The 20,888-nt window shown below is 48.8% G+C and overlaps 1 long non-coding RNA gene across 2 annotated transcripts in view; it reads left to right on the top strand.

Annotated features, from left to right (window-relative positions):
• The window catches only part of LOC131492505 (uncharacterized), an 80,398-nt gene extending 77,785 nt beyond the window's left edge, over positions 1-2,613 (top strand). For both annotated transcript variants that reach the window (XR_009252080.1, XR_009252082.1), the window contains one exon: positions 2,415-2,613. This is a non-coding gene — a long non-coding RNA (uncharacterized LOC131492505). The remainder of the gene's footprint in view (positions 1-2,414) is intronic.
• Positions 2,614-20,888: the final 18,275 nt, after the last annotated feature.

Genomic DNA, 20,888 nt, shown 5'->3' on the forward strand with positions numbered 1-20,888 from the left:
TCCTGGTTGTCTTCCAGGGAAGGTTTGGCTTTAGTGTTCTCAGAAAAGCATTTTTATTCAGCTTCTTACTTCTTTAATCATTACTCCCTAGGAATATTCCCCCAGGGACATCTCCTGCAGATCCCCAAGGTTTAGAATTTGTTCTTGCTTTGTTCTTTGAGGTATTCTTTGGATTGACGTGAAAGATTCTGCCATCTTTCTCCATGTTTGCTCCCTATCTTTGAGGTCCAACCTGGAGAAAGCCCCCTTCAGCTTTGGCCCCAGATCTGCCATTGGAACTGGAGTGGGCCCTCCCATGAAAATTTGGGACTTCGTAGAAGGAGGGAGCTTGCTAATCAGTCTCAACTGACCCCCATCTTCACTTTTACCTGAATTCCATGCACATGTTTAGTCTTCAGAATTTCTTGCCTAGGTAACTTGGCCATTTGCTTACGATGTTTTAAAAATGGAAGAAACCATTTATTATCACTGATAGATACAAGTGTCAATATCAGCCACTGTTAAACAACCCTTTGGTCCAGACACCATGCTGGATGCCTTCTTTCTTTTTCATATTTAATTTCCATGTGTAGTGGAGTTATTACACCTATCCTTCTAATGAGAAAAGAGGGTTATTCAAGGTTAAGTTACTTGCCCAAGATCACAGTGCTAAGTAGAAAGAGTCATGTTTGACTGGCTCCAAAATCACATGCATTCCCTTCAATGCTTATCCTGTGTCTTTCGTTCTGGTTTAACCTCAGGGAGCAGAAAGCAAGAGACGTAGCTGGGAGAACTTTGACTCAGCAATTCACTCTGCCTTGGAACTCTCTCTGAGTTCCTAATAATCCCTGTTCGAGTGCGATGCAAAATACGATTTTTTGATCCAATCTAACTGCATGGTTATGAAGTTAGCTACACAACTACATCTTAAAACTTTTCTCTCTTAGGGCTATCAATACTTGTTGTTTAACCTCATAGCATTTTTGTAATGATGGATTCCATTGTGCGTTGCTAAGAGCTTTGGATTTTTCAGGAGGAAGAGAGCTTCACAAATGCAAATTATCATGAGTATCATTCCCTCTTCTGTTTCTGACTCTCTGCCCTTGGGCACGTCATGCCACATCTGTTTGCTCCCAGTTCTCTATCTGTAGAGTGGAGATAATAGAGACTTCTTACGTAGGTTGGGACTTTAAAAAGAGAGGTAGATAATAATAAATGAATGTACCTCAGAAGACCTAAATATTGTTACCTGATTCCATTGGGATTAATATCAGTTGTACACGATTGCAAGTTTCCTGGACACAAATCATAACCATTACACGTTGGACAATTCTGGGTGCACAGTTGGTACTTCGAAATATCGATAAGGCTAAAATACATATAGTTGAAACACTTAATGCAGAAATCAAAAACAGTATATTTAAAGGGTTCAGGTGCATTGCATGCACTTTTGTGCAAGAAAACATTGACAACAGAGCTGTGCAGCTTTTATAATTACAGTCTCCTGGGAAGCACTGTTACCATGCCCATTTTATAGAAGGAGTAACTGAGCCCCACGGTCGAGGGCTACAGACATCTTCCCAAGGCCACACGACCCCCTTTGGAAATATCTGCCATTAATATTTCACTGTGGCAGCCTGTGCCAAGTACTAGGAATATAAGGCAGGGCAGAAAAAGAAAGGACACAATCTCTGTCCTCAAGGAGTCCACACAGCCCCATTCGGGATTTTGGTCTTTATCGTATGAATAATAGGAAGGAATTTTTATTAGAAGAGAAAAATGCTCTTGAAATGAAAGCTTGCCCTTTGAGACAACATGGATGAAACTTGAGGGCATTTTGCTAAATAAGTCAGACAAAGACAAAAACCATATGATCTCATTCATATGTGGTATTAAAAAAGAAACCCGACAGGTTCATAGATAACAGAGAATAGATTGGTGGTTGCCAGAGGCAGGGGCGGGGCGTTGTGAAATGGGTGAAGGGAATCAAAAGGTACAAACTTCCAGCTGGAAAATAAATAAGTCTGGGGATGCGATATGTAGCATGGTGGCTACAGTTCATCATGCTCTATTGAGTGTTTGGAAGCTGCTAAGAGAGTAGATTTTTTAAGTTCTTACCACAAGAAAAAACATTTTTTTGTAACTGTGTACGGTGATGGATATTAACTAGATTTGCCACAGTGATCACACAGATACTGAATCATTATGTCTGAAACTAATATGATGTCATATGTTAATTATGCCTCAATAAAAAAGGAGGCTCTTAAGTGTGTGTGTGTGTGTGTGTGTGTGTGTGTGTATAAAATGTGATTATACAATTTTATGTTCTAAAAAAGATGGCTATGGCTGTGTTATCTGCTATGGAATGGAGGGAAACCTACTGGGTGCAGAAAGGCAAGTGAAGGAGGCTTAATTTTTTTTTTTTTTAATTTTAGAGAGAGAGAGAGCGAGAGCATGAGCAGAATAGAGGGGCAGAGACAGAGAGAGAGTCTCAAGGAGCTCGATGCTCAGCATGGAGCCTGACGCAGGGCTTGCTGTGGGGCTCGATCCCATGACCCAGGGATCACACAACCTGAACCAAAATCAAGAGTCAGACGCTCAACGCACTGAGCTACCCAGGCGGCCCTGAAGGAAGCTTTTTTTTTTTTTTTTTTTAATTTTTTTTTTCAACATTTTTTATTTATTTTTGGGACAGAGAGAGACAGAGCATGAACGGGGGAGGGGCAGAGAGAGAGGGAGACACGGAATCGGAAACAGGCTCCAGGCTCCGAGCCATCAGCCCAGAGCCTGACGCGGGGCTCGAACTCACGGACCGCGAGATCGTGACCTGGCTGAAGTCGGACGCTTAACCGACTGCGCCACCCAGGCGCCCCTGAAGGAAGCTTTTATTACAGCCCATGCGAGACATGATTGCAACTCGGACCAGGGTGGAATACGTGTGAGTGGCAAGAAGCACACCATTCCAGAAGCTAGGTAGGCAGCAAACTCAACAGGACTTGGTTACGGGTAGAACACGCTCCCCAGGGGAAGGAAAGAAGGGCTCCAAAACCACTGTCAGATTTCTGGCATGTCCAGGAAGATGACTTGAGGATGGATACCCAGAGGAGGATTGAGTTGGCGGCGGGAGAGCAAAGTGTTACCTTGGACGCGTGTCATTTTGAGATTGTGCAGGTGTCGAGCATCTGCCGGCGGACGGGCGTGAGCTGAGAGGGGGGGCTGGAGAGGAAGACTCATGAATCGCCTGTGCGTTGATGGTAACTGAAAGCCATGGCCTCATAGAATGGCTTTTTATCTGATTCTAGTCTCCCTTCCTGGCTTCAGTGGATACATTTTTAAAACTCCAGTTTCCTTTGTTTTATCTTTTCTTTTACTTTTTTTTCTTTTTCGTAAGGGCGTGTCTCCAGAGCTTCCATTCAGATCTAGAGAGGGCTTCAGTGAATCCAGCTAATTTTGCCATTGCTTAGCCTTTAGAAGGGAAAAAGTTACGATGGGTCAAAGAAAGGGAGGGAGGGAAGAGAGAGCCTGGGGGAGAACCAAGGAAAGGGACTCTGGTTCTCTCGGGGAAGGGACCACATCACCTTCAACCCATCAGCTAACTCTTTAGCTCTGGTCATGCATGGGACTGCTTCTCTGCCTTGCAGCCTCCTTCTCAGCCAAAAGCTCTACATCCCTTAATGTTGCTTCCTGACAGTCCTAGGAAGGCTCTGCTCCCTGGTTAGTCTACAGGTGTCCTGAAGGTCTGGGATGGCCTTGTCCACGGTGGAGTCAGGATGTGCCTGATGGGGCAGGTGCCAGGCTGAGTTAGACAGGCAGGTGTCTGGATGGACAAGTTGACACCAAGGACCAATGTGATGGCTTGGTGCGGAAGGCAGGAGGGTGACGGAAAGCAGGGTGCCTTACTTGGAGCAGGTCAGATGGGGTACGATGACAGACCAGGAGGAGAAATGGCCCACAGGGGGGGAGAATGTGGCAGGAATAAAATTGTCATCAGTAGGGGGAGGGAGAAGCCAGATGGTAGGGTTTCAACCAGGACTGGGACTCACTGGAAAGAGCAGATCGTCAAGGAGACCTCCTGCTGGGTGTACCCATTTACCTGGACTTCCTGATCCTGGATGGGCAAGGTTGTTCCCGGGACTGCGAACAACCGGGTGGAGCCTGGTTCCATGGGGACAGTGGTAGCATCTCTTTTGGTTCTTGTTCTTCTTTTGCTTAAACGTTTATTTATTTTTGAGAGACAGACACAGAGAAGAAGAGGGGCAGAGAGAGAGAGAGAGACAGAGAGACAGACAGACAGACAGAATCCCAAGAAGGCTCCAGGCTCTGAGCCGTTAGCACAGAGTGCGACGCGGGGCTCGAACTCACAGACAGTGAGATCATGACCTGAGCTGAAGTTGGACATCTAACTGACTGAGCCACCCAGCCACCCCTTACCTTTGGTTCTTGATGAAAAGGAAATACATCAAAATGCTAACCTTAGTTATCTTTGAAAATGTAGGATTTTTTTTTTTTTTTTTAAGACTGTCATTGAGCAGACGTGAAAGGAAGTAGTAAAATCAGAAGCCCGCATAGCCGGAAAGATCAGGAAGTGGCTGGTAGCTTCATTATGTTTCAATGTTTTTAGCACAGTTCATGTGTTATCAAATCTCTTTCACTAGCTGCTTTCCTCACGTGGGAGGTTTTAAAGAATTGGCTGCTTGTAATGTTCCCTATTCTAAAATATTTATGTTTAAAAGCAGAAAAAACATCGAGATGATTATGGTCTTTAGCAGCAGGTTGGAGTTGCCACGAGTGATGTGAAATGATGTAAGCCACTCCTGGGAGGGCTGCTGTGTTTTAAACCTCACTTCAGCTTTTCCTCACCTCCGTCGGGTGATGAACAGCAGGGAAGGAGGTGACAGGAAACCCCTCACCCCACTTACTGTAGCCTGTGGGGAGACAGTAAATGTGTGCCCTTGGGATCGCAACTGCTTTTCACGAGCCTCTGGGAAATGTGCATTACCCTCATGGCACAGATGTGGAAATCGAGGCCTTGGGAAGCGTGGGGATCCCAGGCAGGGCAGGATTTAGCTGCCAGGATTCGAGTTGGAACCCAAATCTTCTGACCTGGTGTCCTGTGCCCTCCCATGCTAGCTCCTTTTGTCCCTTGTGTTTATTACTCATTCATCCCTGACCTTTTTGCTTTAAGAGGATTTGAGGGGTGCCTGGGTGGCTCAGTCGGTTAAGTGCCTGATTTCGTTCGGCTCAGGGTCACGATCTCACGGCTCGAGTTCAAGCCCCACGTCCGGCTCTGTGCTGACAGCTCAGAGCCTGGAGCCTGCCCCAGATTCTGTGTCTGTCTCTCTCTGCCCGCCCCCCCCCCCCACACACACTCTCTCTCTCTCAAAAATAAATAAACATTTAAAAAAAGAATAAAAAGAAAGAGGAGTTGAAAGGGCTCTGAGCTAAATGGCTGTCTTAAATTTCATGAACTAGAACTTCTTATTTTCTACCCCCCCTCCAAATCAGGAAAAAGGAGAAGGGTTTCCCGTGGGCAGTGACCTCGCCAGCATCACCCTGTCCTCTGTCTGCGCCTCGTCCATCTGCTTTCCTCTCCCTCCCGGTGGCTTCCTGCTGCCGGCACCCCAGATTGAGAGGCACCCCACTGCCAGGCACCTCTCACCTCTGAGATTGGCATCCTCCATCCAATCTCATGCGATCGGATTGCGGGGTGGGGGGAATCTTTCCTGACACACCCGGAGCAGCACCTGATGTTACTCTCAGCCCCTTTTTGGTTTTTGTTACTTTTAAAGGGCATTAAAAACCCACGCATATGTACTTTGTTGTTGCAGAGAAGGTAGCTAGGAACCGGCCAACCCAGGATGTACGTCACCCACAGTCCGAGCGTATCTATGAGACTGACGTCTGCCCCAGCTTCTCTCTCGTTCTTTCTTTGCCACACGTCCCTTCGATAAACGATCGGCATTTCCTTCTTAACAACACCTTACAAGTAACTGCTTCCACTATGTTTTTGTACGGTGAGTATTGGCCCCCTTGCTTCGCAGGTGGGGGAAAATAAGAGAGAGCTCATGCAAGGCGCTATGCGGCAGAACATCTGCCGAGGATAAAATACACAGCCCGTGGCTTTTCCTTTCATAATCTCAGACGGGAGAGAAGGCTTCGTGAGAGCTTGCGCAGCATGTGTGACAATGGATCAATGGCCACAAAAGTCCCGCCAGCCTAAGCGGTAGCTCCTAAAGCCGTGGTTCACAAAAACACATTCCTTCTGTGGTCAACGGGGGGGGGTGGGGGGGGCGACGAGAAAGAGTTCCACACTCATCTCTCTGAGTTTAGGAAATTCTGGGCTCACCGAAGTTAAATAGGTCTCCCTCCTACAGAATTTCTCGGAGTCTCTAGCATGAAGATATGCATGGAGAGCCTGCCTGAGGGGTTGCACAGAATTCTGGGTCTCTCCCCAGGGCACCTTCCCCCGACCCTACCCCAATATCCTCTTGGCGTCTCCCGGATGTTCTGTGCAACACAGTTTACTTATTTATTATTTTTAATATGAAATTTATCGTCAAATTGGTTTCCATACAACACCCAGTGCTCATCCCAACAGGTGCCCTCCTCAATGCCCATCACCCACCCTCCCCTCCTTCTGACCCCCCATCAACCCTCAGTTTGTTCCCAGTTTCTAAGAGTCTCTTATGGTTTGGCTCCCTCCCTCTCTAAATTTTTTTTGTTGTTGTTCTTCCTTCCCTTCCCCCATGGTCTTGTGCAACACAGTTTCGAAGAATATTCATGGACACTCCTCTTCTCAAAATCAGTAGTTGCTTATCATCACGAGTACCTAAAATGGGTATTTAAACAACGCTTCACCTTGGGGAGAGATGACTACGTTTTGACTTGATTCCATCAGGTAAGGCGGAATGCACCCGGGGAGGGGCGCATTCACCCCCCACTCCTGTCCCCAGGACCCCCTGCAACAACTCTTCCAGGGTGTGTGGATGGGAAGGAAGGAACTAAGGGGAGTGGGTCAAGTAAGTAGAAGCCGCCCCTTCAGGAGTGCTCCTCTGACAGCGGGCTTGAGGACACCTGAGCAGGTGTTTCTTGGGTATTACCCGCACAGCTGGGGAACAAGGCCATCGGTCATTCGGTGAATAAGGCCATCGCTATTTGCGACATCAAATCAAGAAGTCTCCAACCAACAGAGCATCAGCCAAAGCGGTGGGCGTTTATGAGGCGGCGATCCAACTTCTGGGACCCGGAGGACAGCTGCCGTATTTTGGTGCACATCCATCAAGATCAACTGGCCTGTTTTTTTTTTAAAAGGAAGCTCGAGTTCAGACCTCAGCGGGACCAGCCAAATGCTCTCCCCCGTTCCACATTGATCTCCAAATGCCTGGCTTACAAGCCTTCCATGGTGGAAACTGGAAACTCCCGTCATGCTTAGCATTGCATTTAAGAGTTTCTCAAGCTTGTGCACACATGCCCTGAGCAGGGGGTGTGTGCAAGGTCACAGGACAAACATCTACCCGTTTTATTTGTAGATTAAAAACATTATTTTTCTATTTTATGATTATATTTATACTAACATGTGACCTAGAATGAAAAGCTCATGAGTTTTCCCTCTTTTTTTAATATTTATTATTTTATTTTATTTTATTTTTTTGAGAGAGAGAGGGAGCCAGTGAGCAGGGGAGGGGAAGATTGAGAGGGAGAGAGAGAATCCCAAGCAGGTGCTACGCCCATCGTGAGATTGTGACCTGAGCGGAAATCAAGAGTCGGATGCTTAACCAACTGAGCCACCCAGGTGCCCCTCGGTATTAAATATGAGCGCTCGGTGAAATTCTGTGGTTCTTTTGTGGGATTTCTCTCTGAAATGGGAATGGTGTAAAGAGTTGGGTATCATCTACTATTAGGAGCTCTTGGATGAAAAATTTTGGTATTTTTATATCTAGCCCAACGCTCATTTTGTAACTGAAGAAACCGAGACCCAGAAAGATAAAATATGTCCTAATCCCACGCCTGGTAGGCAATGTTAGCTGCCTACCCAATATTCATTCCGTTCCTCTAATGGCCCCTCCGCCCCTCCCGTTACCCTCCCCCCCCTTTTCAAACTACATAAATCCTAGTTATATTCTGGGCAGTAGCTAAAAATACTTGTTTTCTCAGAATTCCTTGTTGTTAGGAACAGCCATTCAATACAGTTCTGTCCAGTGGCCCAGCCCCGGATCCCTTGCTTCCCATGGGTTTCTGGATTTTCTTATACCTAGAGAGATGCGAGGAAGCTCTGTACTCTCCCCCTGGGGGCCACCTTTTTATTTCTTCCTATTACTCTGAGCTGTGAATATTTTTAACCCTATCAATACGGCCAGCTCTTCTGACACAGAGACAGTGTTAGAATTGTCAACCATCAGTCCCCATCCCCGTGGGATGATTCTCCACAAGTGGTTTCCAGACTTAGGCTCTGATGAGCCAAATAAAAATGTTTTGTTTTGTTAAAAAGATTTTTTTTTGAGAGTTTCTAAAAAGACTTATTTTCCTGATTCTGGCGTCTCCTTCCTTTTTTGTTCTTCCTTCATGTTTCTGGCCAAAAACATGGGTGTGAGGTCTGGAGGTGCTGCAGCCATGTTGTGCTAAGAGGCAACAAGCTTAAGGATGAATTATCAACATGCTGGGGATGGCGAAAGAGGAAGTTAGGATGACACTTGGTCTCCAAAGATTTGTTGAGCAGGTGCTCCAACCCGGACTGCCCAGGCTCAGACTCTGTGATATGTGAGTACCATCAACACTCGTTTTTGAGTTTTGAAGGCCCTTTAATTAGGTTTCCATTAGAAGCAAGTGAATTTCCGACCAATATGCCCAGCCAGCTTGTTTAGACCCGTAGAATTTCGGTGTCTTAAAAAAGGTATCTAGCCGTGTAAACATACAGGAATTTGTTTAGAAGAGTTTCTGGTTTGTAAGACGGTCAAAGAATGGTATGGGTCAATCCTGGTACGGATTCCTAAACGACAGGCCCTTTAATTCATAGGCGTTATAATCGTGATTCAATATTGCTTCCCAGAAAATTATGAGCGATTTTGAGAGGCTGTGATGTCTGCGTGGCCTCCTAAATCGCACCCATTCTACCGTCTAGCCTCAGCCACAAGAAATTCCAGAGAAACTGAAGGGGTACCATTCACACCGCTGAGGTCCCTGGGGTAGGGGAGGAGGCGGCTATGACGGAGAGTAAATCCCTACTCCCCTGCAGACAGAAGGCCGAGTGGAAGTCCTCTGGTTTGACGCAAAGGGCTAGTCACCATCCAGTGTGAGGGTCCCGCCTCTTCCCTCCCAGACAAATGGCCAGGGGAGATCTTGGTAAAAGGTAGCCATCCCAGAGAGGCCAAAGGAGAGCAGAAGGAGAGGGGCCCTTCCCACCGGTGGGTCTATGGGACTCTGCAACATAATTGCAGCCTGCGGCAACATCCGGAGGTCATGGCCTTAAAGAAACAGGATCATGTGTCAGGGCAGGGAGAGCTAGGGAACATGCTCATTTGTGGGTGGAAGGAAACTGAATGTTGGGAGCCAAGGGGAGCCTGCCGCACAGCTGTAGTGGCAAGGTATGAGGTGACCCCGTAGCAGAGGCTGTGGGTGGTGGCCTAAGCCGGGGCTCACCAGGATATATGGCTGAGGGGGTAGAAATGGGGGTAGGTGAGTGAGAGGGACCCGCCGGGTGCAAACCGCGTGAGGGGCTGGCCGCGGCCTCTCCCCTGCAGACCTGAGCAGCTAGCGGGATGCCCAGGGACGGAGCATGTTCCTGAGGAATGTTCCCGAGGAGGCCTCGGTTCATACCTGTGGGTCCGAGGCCGGTCCTCACCGAATTTTCACTCCTGACACACAGCCTTTGATAATCGGGGACTCTGGCGCCAAAAATAAAACGGAAAGATAAGGAGGGAGGCAGGGAGAGTGAGATTCCTTTCCCCAGCAGTAGGGCAGAGAGGGAAGCCTGATTCCAAGTGGCAGACCCAGAAGAGACCAACCCCAGAGGCTCACGGTGGGAGAGCATGGCTGGAACTGTCTGGCCCGGCCCTCTCTTTTCCAAACATACAAAAGTCAGTCCTGTACTCACTGAAGGGCCTGGAGGGTCAAGGGTCAGGGTATCCTGCGCCCTGCTGGGCTTCGAGGGTCTTAATCTGTCTTGGGCAGGCAGAGGTGGGAGAGGAGGGAGCCAGGGGTTCCACGGCTGGTTGGGAGCCTCTGCCGGGCTCCTCCTCTCTTTGCATTTCGTTTTCAACACATGCTCACAGCCAGAGCTTCTGCGGTCCCAGCCCCAAGCCCCGCGTCACCATGGTAACAATCCTTACCTCCTGTCACTTGCGGCGTATTTTTTTTCAAAGGGCCCCTGTTCCTTATTTATCCGCTTCATCTATTGTGTACCGTCTCCTTCCTGCGTGCCCCAGCTTTGTGCCTCTCACACCTCCGTTCAGATTCCGATTCTAGCACCTTCTTGTTGCCTATACAAGGGGCCCACACCCGTCCCGGTAAAAACTAAAGACACAGGACAAAAGCCAGGCGCTGACGGAGTTCAGGGTCCGCCCGCCTGGGAAGGAGGGGAAGGCGGGGCCGTGGAGGAGCACCGAGCAGGATGTGGCTTGGTCGGGGTCACCCCGGAGCGGAGCAGGTGGGGGGACCCTTTAGAATGCCACCAACACCCGCTCCAGCTCACAGAAGAGGCGGGCTGGCTCGTGCCCCCCCCCCCCCCCCGCCACCGCGTGTGACCGTTGCATCGGGTGGCTCAGCGGTTAGGACTGCGTTTGGTGACAGTTGACGGAAGACTCAAATGGACTGTGAATCTTCTCAAATGGAAGTTGATTCTCCTCTCATGGAGGTTCAGGGGCGGATGGGGCCAGGCCGCTGTGGGGCACCGACCTCAGGGCCGAGGCACCTCCCGCCTTCAGCGCCGCGCCTCCCACTGTGGACGCCCATTCTTCAGGTCACCTCATGGCCCAGGTGGGCTGCTGGACCGCCGGCGCTCTCATGCACCTTCCGGGGAGAAGGGAGAGGGAGTCAGAGCAAAGGAGTTCTGCTCTGTGTTCTGTCTCTCTTTCGAGGAACCTCCCCAGGTGTCCTTCTCAACACAATTCTATTTATGTCTCGGCTCCAAGAGCTTAGTCCCTCGGCCCTAGCACACCATGGTGCTTGTGGTCTGAGGGAGCCCTGGTGGTCTCATCCTTGTGGATCTGACGAGGTGGGGGTTTGCAGGGGACAGTCATTCTTCTCTGCGCCGATGGGGAAGGTGGGGAGGAGGCATTTCCAAAGATCTTCTACTTTACGTGCTTCTGAGGCTTGTCCTCCCAGCGATGGGCGTCTCGACGTTTCCACCTGGAATTGGGGAGGCCGTGGAAACCACAGATCTGCTGGTGCAGAGCGCTGGGGGCGGGGAGGGGGGAGACCGGCCACTGAGGATGGTCTCCTCTGCAAAGAACCTAAATGCTGTCAGTGTGTATCAGCTACCTGTCCTTCCTGGGCAGCAGGGACCCAGGCACGCAGCAGGGCAGCGGTGACCTGAATGAAGAATAAACACCCTCCACGCACAGGACCAGCATCCGAAAGCCCTTGGTGCACTTCTGTTTGTTGCCGGCCGGACAGCAAATCAAAGGGTCCAGACCTGCCTGAATGTGCTAGAATTCTACGTGTCCCTTCTCGGGGGCCCCGCCTGCCTGGACACAGGCACTCAGAGCCCAGGAAGGAAGCCGCGACCTCGCGGTTGAGGTTGGTGCGTGAGGCACGAATGAAAAACAGTCCCGAGAGCTGATGGACTCTGCCCGAATCTTCCATTCGGCCGAAAGGAAGTGCCCGCGACGTAGGATGTTTGACCTGAAGGGGACTTGAAGATCCTACGGTCCACACTTTTCATCTTCAGTTAAGAAGCAGGCTGGATCAGGGGCGGCGGGCCCGGAACTGCCAGCCCCTGGCCCTCCCCTGCTCGTTGATGGCCACACACATTGTGCGTCTCTGGGACCAGCCTCCGGCTGGTTTTTGTTCTCGGCCCCTGACAGGAGGCTGACTCGTGCCTCGCCGCTTCCCTTGAGCCCTGGCTTCATTATCAGCAGCTCCATGCGAAATCTCTCTGGGAAACAACCCCTGGAAGAAATCGGAAACTCAAGTCCTACTGATTTGGCCGACCTGCCAGTGGTACCTAAATGCTAAGTACGCATTGTTAATTTCACGCCCTCCGTGGCGGGCCACACTCTCCATGAGGCGCCAAGGCTGTCGCTTCGAAAGGAGCCTTTGAGCCGAACTTGCAGCTGCGAGGCTGCAAGCTCGGCTGCCAGGCGGGGATTTGCACGGCTGCTCGTTGCCTTGACTCCCCTTCTTCCAGCAGGAAGATCGGCATGCGGTTTGCACAGCCGGACAGAGCTGCCAGGCGACTCCTGATGGCCCCTCTGCGGGGCTGGGGTGGGGGGGTGGGGGAGTGTCATAGGCCGCTAGGTGCCTGCACACGCTGGGACCTTGCCAGGGCTTCTGGTGGGAGCAATTAATTTTGGTTCTCTCAGATTCTCTTTGTCTCGCCACATAGAGTTTTTATTCATCCACGAAAGAAGAAATCCTAGTTTGCCCCTGTGTACGATGACCCAGTGGTACTGAAAAATGTGTCGGAAATTTCCGTGTCCTTTATTCATTTTTACGGCTGAATCGCTAAATGAACATCGCCTGTCTTGCTCTAAATTTCCTTTACAAAATGTAGATTTGGGATATAGTTGATGTGTGCTCTGGGAAGATACACTGGCAACTGGCTCTTGCTGGGGAAATTCCCTGAGTGCCTTTGTATATTCACTGGGTGCCTAACTCCGGGCCAAGAACCTCTGCCTTCATGGGGCTGCTGCACCATCAAAGCCGTGAGCCAGAAATTGATCATTTTTAGGCAGGCAGAGCATAACTGTAGCTCATCGCAGAGAGAGGCACAAGACATCCTGGGAAGGGAAAGGGGGCTGGTCACACACGTGTCGCAAGGAATCGGGAGGTGCCCCCCCCCCTCCCAGAAAAGCATGGATCAGAGTTTAACCAACAAGAATGGTAGAAGGGAGTACTGGAGAGAGAAGGAGCCAGGAGAATGTGTTAGTCTGGGTTCTTCAGAGAAACAGCACCGATAGGATGTGTGTATGTATGTGGAGGGAGAGGTAGAGACTGATTTTAAGAAATTCACTTACGTGGCGGGAGGAGATGGCCAATCTGAGATCTGCAGGGTAGGGCCAACAAGGCTGGAGAGCCGAGAAAAAATTGCAGTTTGGGTCTCTCTTTAGTGACGGGGGGGGGGGTAGGGACCTCAGCCTTTTTCTTAAGACCTTCAGCTGATTAGATAAGGCCCACCCACATGATGTAGAGCAATCTGCTTTAGTCAAAGTCCACGGCTTTGAATATAGATCTTACCCAAAAGAATACTTTAACAGGAGCATCCAGAGAATGTTTGGCCAACTATCTGGGCACCATGGCCCAGCCAAGTGGACACATGAAATCAACCATTACACATTTCTCACGAAGTGAGACAGTGCGGGCATTTTGGGCGGAGTGAGTGATCCATGCAGCAGAAGGGGAGGCTGGCGTGGGGGTTGGGGAGTACCAGGCCTGTGAAGGGGGTGAGGTATGCCTCACGGGGCCATGTTTGTGAAGAAGTGGAGACAGGCGGTGTGCCGTGGATTAAGGGGTTATTGGTGCTGGTTCAGGATGGACCCAGGGGAGCAGGTGGGGGTGGCTTAAGGAAGAAAGTCATGAAAAGTGAAGGTGGAGGCAAGTGTCAGCTTAAAGAAAGAAGCTACAATCGAATCACGTCTTCCCGGGCAGTGCTCTGGTCTTATGCCATGCACCTACCCCGAGGGACGTGAGGCGTAGCCTTACGATCCTTCCCATTCTTTCCCACGTCGTCGCGGGCTTTCGGTCTGAAACTTCACGAGTGCTTCCTTTCCTAGGTCTCGGTACCAAGGATCGCCATGCTTCTCTTGAACAACTCCTTGCTTTCCTCTCTGGGCCATGGTGATTAGTAACACGGAGCACGGCTGCCTCGTTGTGTTAGGTGCTCAGATCTCCAAACTACGTGTCCAGATCTCCCACGAGTGGCATCGCGGCACACGTGTTTTGTGTCAGATTCCTGTCTTTATCTTATTTTCCTCTTCCTCGTGTTCCCTCCCCTTTTTCCTCACTTACTTGTTTTCAAGCTACTTCAAATCCTCTTTGGAACACAGTGGGATGTGCGTAGATTAACAAGCGGCTGCACCTTGACAACCGAGGGAGGGAAGGGGTATGACTTTGGAGAGTCAAAGATGATTCCAAACCTTCATTAGAGAAAGGGAAATCTGGAGGCAGGCTGGTGTGGGGATGTCTCTGAACACGAATCCTATTTCGGGAGGGGGAGTTTCACCACACCTTGCCAATCCCAGCTGCCAAGTGGTGTCGGCTCCCGGCAAGCTGAGCCTTCTCTGGACTCCGGAACGATGAAAGTCGAAAATGGGTTAGTGTCCATCTGAAGCTGCCCCTTTCTAGTGAGTGGTGTCCGGAATTGATCTGCCCTCCTAGAGTCCGGGTTCTTATGTAAATACTGACCGTTAGTCTCTTTAAAGCCACCCACCATGTATGTAATGCCTGTGGCTCTTCTGCTCTAGCTTTCTGTAGTGTCCTGGTCCCCCTGAGGAGTTTCTGTCTGCCCCTTTACGTACCGGCCTGGACTTTGCTTTGGGCATCCTTCACTTTATTCCAGATGATTCTGTCTGGTTTAGGACCTGGGCGGACCACGTGTTGATCTGCGACATCAGAGCTTCCTGGGCTGTGAACGCAGGTCTGGAGCCGACTGGAGTTTTCTATGTTGGCTTTGATTGGGTCTCGGGTTGCCTCCTTCTCCTGAGGAGGGCACCTGCCCGAACTGGTCTGGCCAGCCCTCGCTCCATGGTTGCTGCAGAAGGGCCCCCTCTGGTTGCCTTCTTCCAAAGGTGAGCTCCCGGCATATCTTGCAGGCAGGACCAAGCTGAATGTGATGAGTTTGAGGTCCTAAAGGCAACCCACACAGAGATATGTGCCAAGCAGTCAAGAAATATGAAGCTGCCAAGATTAGAGAGAGTGAATATTATTGACTTAGGAGGTATCCTCACGAAAGGACTTACCTGTAGGCATGGGCAAGAAACACATCATGGGGTAAGAAGAGAGGAAGGACAAGGAGATAACCTTGGGGGCAATATCCCTCTTATAGATACAGAAGAGAAAAGGAGGTCAGTAAAGCCGCCCAGGATTATAGGATGGAGAAGACCCCATGAGAACCAGGGGGAACAGAGGGTACGGGAAACTCAGAGAGGAGAGAGCTTCATGAAGAAGGCAGTGAAGAGTGATGAATGCTGTCGAGAGATCAGGGAGGAGGAGAGGGGAAGGAGGAGAGGAGGTGGAGGGGAAGGGAAACAGCACATTGACACGCACGGTGACCACAGGTCACAAGTGCGCTCCGTTGAATCACGGCCAAAAATCTGACTGGATAGAATTAAGACATGAGCAAGTGGTGAGAAAATAGGAGATTTATGGGAAGCCCACGTTTTCAGAAATGATTTGAAGGTGAGAAGAAAGAAGAAGGTGCTGTAGATGCACGGGGCCACGAAGCTTTTTGTTATGCTGAACCCGGAACAATCATGAAGCCTAAATTTCCACGTTCCTCCTGGGGGAAAAAGAAACAAAGCAGTATTTCTTCCTTTGGTGAGCCTGCGTGGACATCTCTCACAAGGGCATGTGCCCTTCCAAAGTCTCCTGATCAAAGGTGCAAGTGTCAATATCCTTGAAGAGTCTATGGGGGGACCTAGGACAGATTTTTGACTCATCACGCACAAAAAGGATAGCTTTGAGCTTTTACTAGTGTTCAGCTTTCTAGGGATTCGTCATCCAAGACCAGGATAGAATATCATTTACATATTTTCTATATTCTTTTTTTTTTTTAACATTTTTATTTATTTTGAGAGAGAGAGAGAGAGGAGAGCAGGGAAGGAGAGAGAGAGAGGGAGAGAGAGAATCCCAAGAGGCTCTGTGCTGTCAGCAAAGAGCCTGACATGGGGCTCCATCTCCTAAACCATGAGATCATGACCTGAGCTGAAATCAAGACTTGGATGGTTAACTGACTGAGCCATCCAGGTACCCCGAAATATTTTGTGTATTCTTACGTTGAGTTTACTTTGCCGACCATGGCCCAGGATATTGGGGGGAAATCCGTGGCATATGGTCATTAAAGCGGAGATCGCATCACGAAAGTAGAAATGAGCAGTTTTTGAGTGACTACACAAGAAGAGAATTTGACAACTTAAATTCCTAGCCCAAAACATATGTAGTTTTATCCACTTGAGAGTAAATTACTTTTAGAGTGACAGAAGATTAGCTGTAGAAGTCTCATCTGAATACAAAGTCTGGTCTATCTCTAATACTTAGAGATGTTAAGTCACAAGGAAATTGGGTTTTGATGCCGATAAATGGTCTCTCTCGTGTTCACTGATCAAATTGCAAAACAAATTTAATTCTGAGAGTATTAGCAATGTTTTCACACTTGAGGGTTACTCCATCAAAAATATAGGTCCAGGATGCATTTTTATTTATTTTTTATTTTTTTAAGTTTATTTATTTTGGTAGAGAGAGAGAGAGAGGGAGAGCATGCACAAGCAAGTGAGCAAGGGAGGGGCAGAGAGAGAGGGAGAAAGAGAACCAAAGTAGGTCCCACGCTGTCAGCACAGAGCCTGACACAGGGCTCGATCCCATGAACCCCAAGATCATGCCCTGAGCTGCAACCAAGAGTTAGCTGTTTAACTGACTGAGCCACCCAGACACCTCAGGATGAATTTTTAAAAGTTGAAAAACCAAAAGCACATTTCTCTCCACGGGCCTCCTATAGCCACGTGCTTTGAGTGCCAGCTCTTGGTGTTCAAGGCTCCTCCTGATCTGGCCTTGCCTTTGGCTTCCTGTCCCCCATGCAGTAAGGATTGCGTGACCCATTAACATCTGCCCCTTTAGCTCTATTGGAAGAGCTTGACTGTAGAATCTTTTACTCATGAACTCACCCTGCTTCATTCTGGTTTTCTCTAGGTCCATTGTGGCTTGTATTCAGTTTCTGTCTCCCTTCATTTTCCAGTTCATCCGTGGTCATTCCCCAGGCAGCTTCAACTGGGCATTAGCTCTTTAGCTCTGATTCTCTCTAACAAGGCACCAACTCCTAACCCAATTCTGCTGAGCTCCAAACCTGCTAGGCTAGTGCCCTTGATCCCTGGGAGTCTGAGGAGTCTGTGTGTGTGTGTGTGAATAAAGGTGCAGTATTCAGAAGTTTCCCCATTAGGAATGACCACTTCTCTCTTATATAACCAAGGTCTACTTAGGCAAGTTGGGTAACATCTAAGAGCTTCAATACTCTTATCTCTAAGGGTGCCTGGGTGGCTCAGTCGGTTAAGCGTCCGACTTCAGCTCAGGTCATGATCTCACAGTCTGTGAGTTCGAGCCCCGCATCGGGCTCTGTGCTGACAGCTCAGAGCCTGGAGCCTGCTTTGGAGTCTGTGTCCCCCTCTCTCTCTGCCCCTCCCCTGCTCATGCTCTGTCTCTCTCTGTCTCAAAAATAAATAAAAATATTTAAAAAATATTCTTATCTTTAGAATAAAGATAATAATAGTTATTCCCAAATGCTGTTGTGACGATTCAAATTTAAGACAGATACATCGCATTTAATAGCAGAGTCCTTGGCACATGTAAAGCGTTCAGTAAATGGATGCTCACCTCAGTCTTAGTGCTGGTATGATGATCAGATTTCACCAGATTTCTAGTGATCTCTTCTTTTCTAATATTTGGTAGCACTTAAATCTGAACCCTCAGACTGAGTATTCCACAAGATGTTAATTTGTATTATCCTCTTTTTTAATGTTTATTTAATTTTTTTGGAGAGGGGGTGGGTGGAGGGACAGAGAGGGAGAGAGAGAAGAGGGAGAGAATCCCAAGCAGGCTCCACGCAGAGCCTGATGTGGTGCTCGATCTCACAACCATGAGATTATGACCTGAAATCAAGGGTTGGACGCCTAACCGATGGAGCCACTCAGGTGCCCCTGTGTTACCCTCTTGAATCCCGAACCAGATAGTAAGGAGGTCAAGAACAAGGATGATGCATCATATTTTCCTGGTGTCTCCTGTAAAATTAAGCACACAGTGATTTTTGGCGGTGGAGAAGTAGAGAAGGAAAGAAGGTAAGAACACCAAGAGAGGTCTAGGAGAATGTGCTTTTCAATGGTGCCCTATAAGAAGGATCTTCCACCAAGAGATAAGCAAACACTGGTACATCTCTGAGAAGATTTCCAAGCTGAATTCTACTGTCGCTCACTCTTACCCTAAAGCTCATAAAGAGAGCAACAAATCTCTCTGTCGAAAGATGTGATGGTCATCCTTCCACACCAAACATATCACATTTCTCCTCTCCTGTCTGCCATAGACACGGATCTCAAAGAGTCATAAAACAGAATGTAGTACTTCCTCACAAATAGATCGGGGGCCTCAGGCTAAAAAATGTTGTCAGTGTTCCATATGTTGCTGTGTGCAGTCACTGGGCTGAGAAGGAGGTGGACCCTCATCTAGTCTCAGTATTAACAGGATTCCAGCAAGCTCTCTCTATCTTCACAAGCCCAGCCCCACCCCTTTACTTGGATTAGTCACGGGGTTTCTGCTCTTCTGGGAGGGTGAATTGAGAAGCTCTGTTGGGGTTGAAAACCTACATAGGAGCCACCACAGCCCATGCCCTTTCAGAGAAATCCACTTTGCCTCCTTTCCATGCCATTTGTTGACTTAAATAATATTTTGCAAGCTATTACCCAGGGAAGTGAAGGTAGGACGCCATTTGCAGGAAATTCATGGGCTCTTCCGGGTGGCGGCTCATTTCGTCCCAGAAGGGACTTCTGATTAGTGCGGTTACATGGCATTTGAAAGGCATGTCAGCAGGCTCTTGATTAGCTTAGAAAGGAAGCCAAGTGCCCTTTAACCACCGACTGGTCCTAATTCTACTCATGTGTTTAAGGTGTCTTGCAGCCAATCTGATAACCAGCCCTAGTAGATTAGTGAGTACAGCTATTCTGAATATTTCTAGGACGGCTGCCATTTTCTTGCATGAGAAGGATCTGGGCCAGCGTTTGCTGCCATGTCTTCTCTGCCGGAGCCGTGATTAGTTGCACCATTGAATTCTAAGACTCTCTTTCGGCAATTACGGTACCTTCTATTATGAGCTTGTTGAGAGTTGGTTTGGGTAAAATTTTGCTTATTTCCTTGCTCCACAGGAAAATCACATTCTGTCCCCTTGCCCAAAGCAACTATGCCTCTAAGCCTGTTCAGGGCATCTGGCTTTTGAGATCCATGGCGACACAGACACAATTGGACCATGTTTCTCTCGTGGGCCAATCACTCCCTTTCCCGGATCCCAGCAGTGTCACATTAAGTGGGCAACCACTGGGCTGTGCCATCCAGCAGAACAAACCGGTCCACCCATGAGTAAACTGCTGGGATACCTCAAGGGATTTAGAAGAATTTATCGTTGTCTCATTCTTTTGCTTAATACGTAATTTCCGTAAGGGATATGTAGATATCCCTACAGATACAGATATACAATCTGGCAGAACCCGCTGTAAGCGTGGTGACTGCCGAGGGCACACCCACGGCTCTCCTCTGAGGGCATGTCAGCGGAGACGGCTTGGAGACAAGTGATATTTCACGGAGAAGCAATCTCTCGGCGTGTTCGGTGTATGGCAGAAATAGGAACCATGGTCTCTGTCCCAGCGACGAGGAAGTGTTCCCTTACGGAACTCAATGGCACTTATGGGGACCTTACCTGCACACCTGGTTGCCATAGACATAGTACGCAGACAGCCAAGAGTCTGGAACAGACCCCAGCTACATCCCATATCTTGTCTCTGATGCTTTGCCCTTTGGGGTTTGTGGAAATTCCTTTGAGAAGATGTCACTTTTTCCCGATTAGTCGGCATATTCATATGTCAACTCTTAAAGAAAGGGGGGAAAATCCTCCCGTATTTCTATATTGTTTTCATTCATTGAGGTTTGTCTTTGCCACCTGGAGTGTGTCTTATCCACCTCATGCCTGACGTGGCTTCCATGGGTTGTCTGACGAAAATAACTGGAGGGACTCTAATCGAGATTGAAGGCTGACACATGTCAGGAAGCACCTGACAACCAGGTAACTTTCTTTTTTTTTTTTTTAACGTTTATTTATTATTATTGAGAGACACAGAGACACAGAGTGTGAACAGGGGAGGGGGAGAGAGAGGGAGAGAGCAGAGTCTGAAGCAGGCTCCAGGCTCTGAGCAGTCAGCCCAGAGCCTGACGCGGGGCTCGAACTCACAAACTGCGAGATCATGACCTGAGCCGAAGTCCGGCGCCTAACCAACTGAGTCACCCAGGCACCCCCAACCAGGTAACTTTCTAGTCAAAACAAGGTTGGAGTTCTATAGGGGGCAGGAAGGGCACACGGGCATGTCCTGGTGATTTGGGTCAGGTAAAGGTTTTGCTCATTTATTGGTGTGAAACATGAAGTTGAAGATTGTCCCAGTTTGCACGTGTCTCGGCATGAAAGGATTGTTCATGCGGTCCCATCCTGGTACCACTAAGAACAGCACTTCCAAGAACTGTGTTTCACAAGCGTTGCAGTTTGTTGGTTACCGAGTACTCACAGGGTGGGAAAGGTAGGGAAAAGGGGGAGAAGGGGCTAACGTTGAAGGCAACGGTAAACCCGAGAACTTTCTGTCGTGCCAGTTGAAGTCTTTTAACAGAGTAAATGCCTAGTAGACGTTTGTGGAACGGATGAAGATATGGCCAGAAAGGTCTAGGGTCCATGTCCAAAATGCCCAACACTCTCCTCATTTGACAAGTATAAAATATGGTCTGACTGCGAGAGCGCAGAA

This window comes from Neofelis nebulosa, chromosome 13 (genome assembly GCF_028018385.1).
Source record: "Neofelis nebulosa isolate mNeoNeb1 chromosome 13, mNeoNeb1.pri, whole genome shotgun sequence".
NCBI lineage: Eukaryota > Metazoa > Chordata > Mammalia > Carnivora > Felidae > Neofelis > Neofelis nebulosa.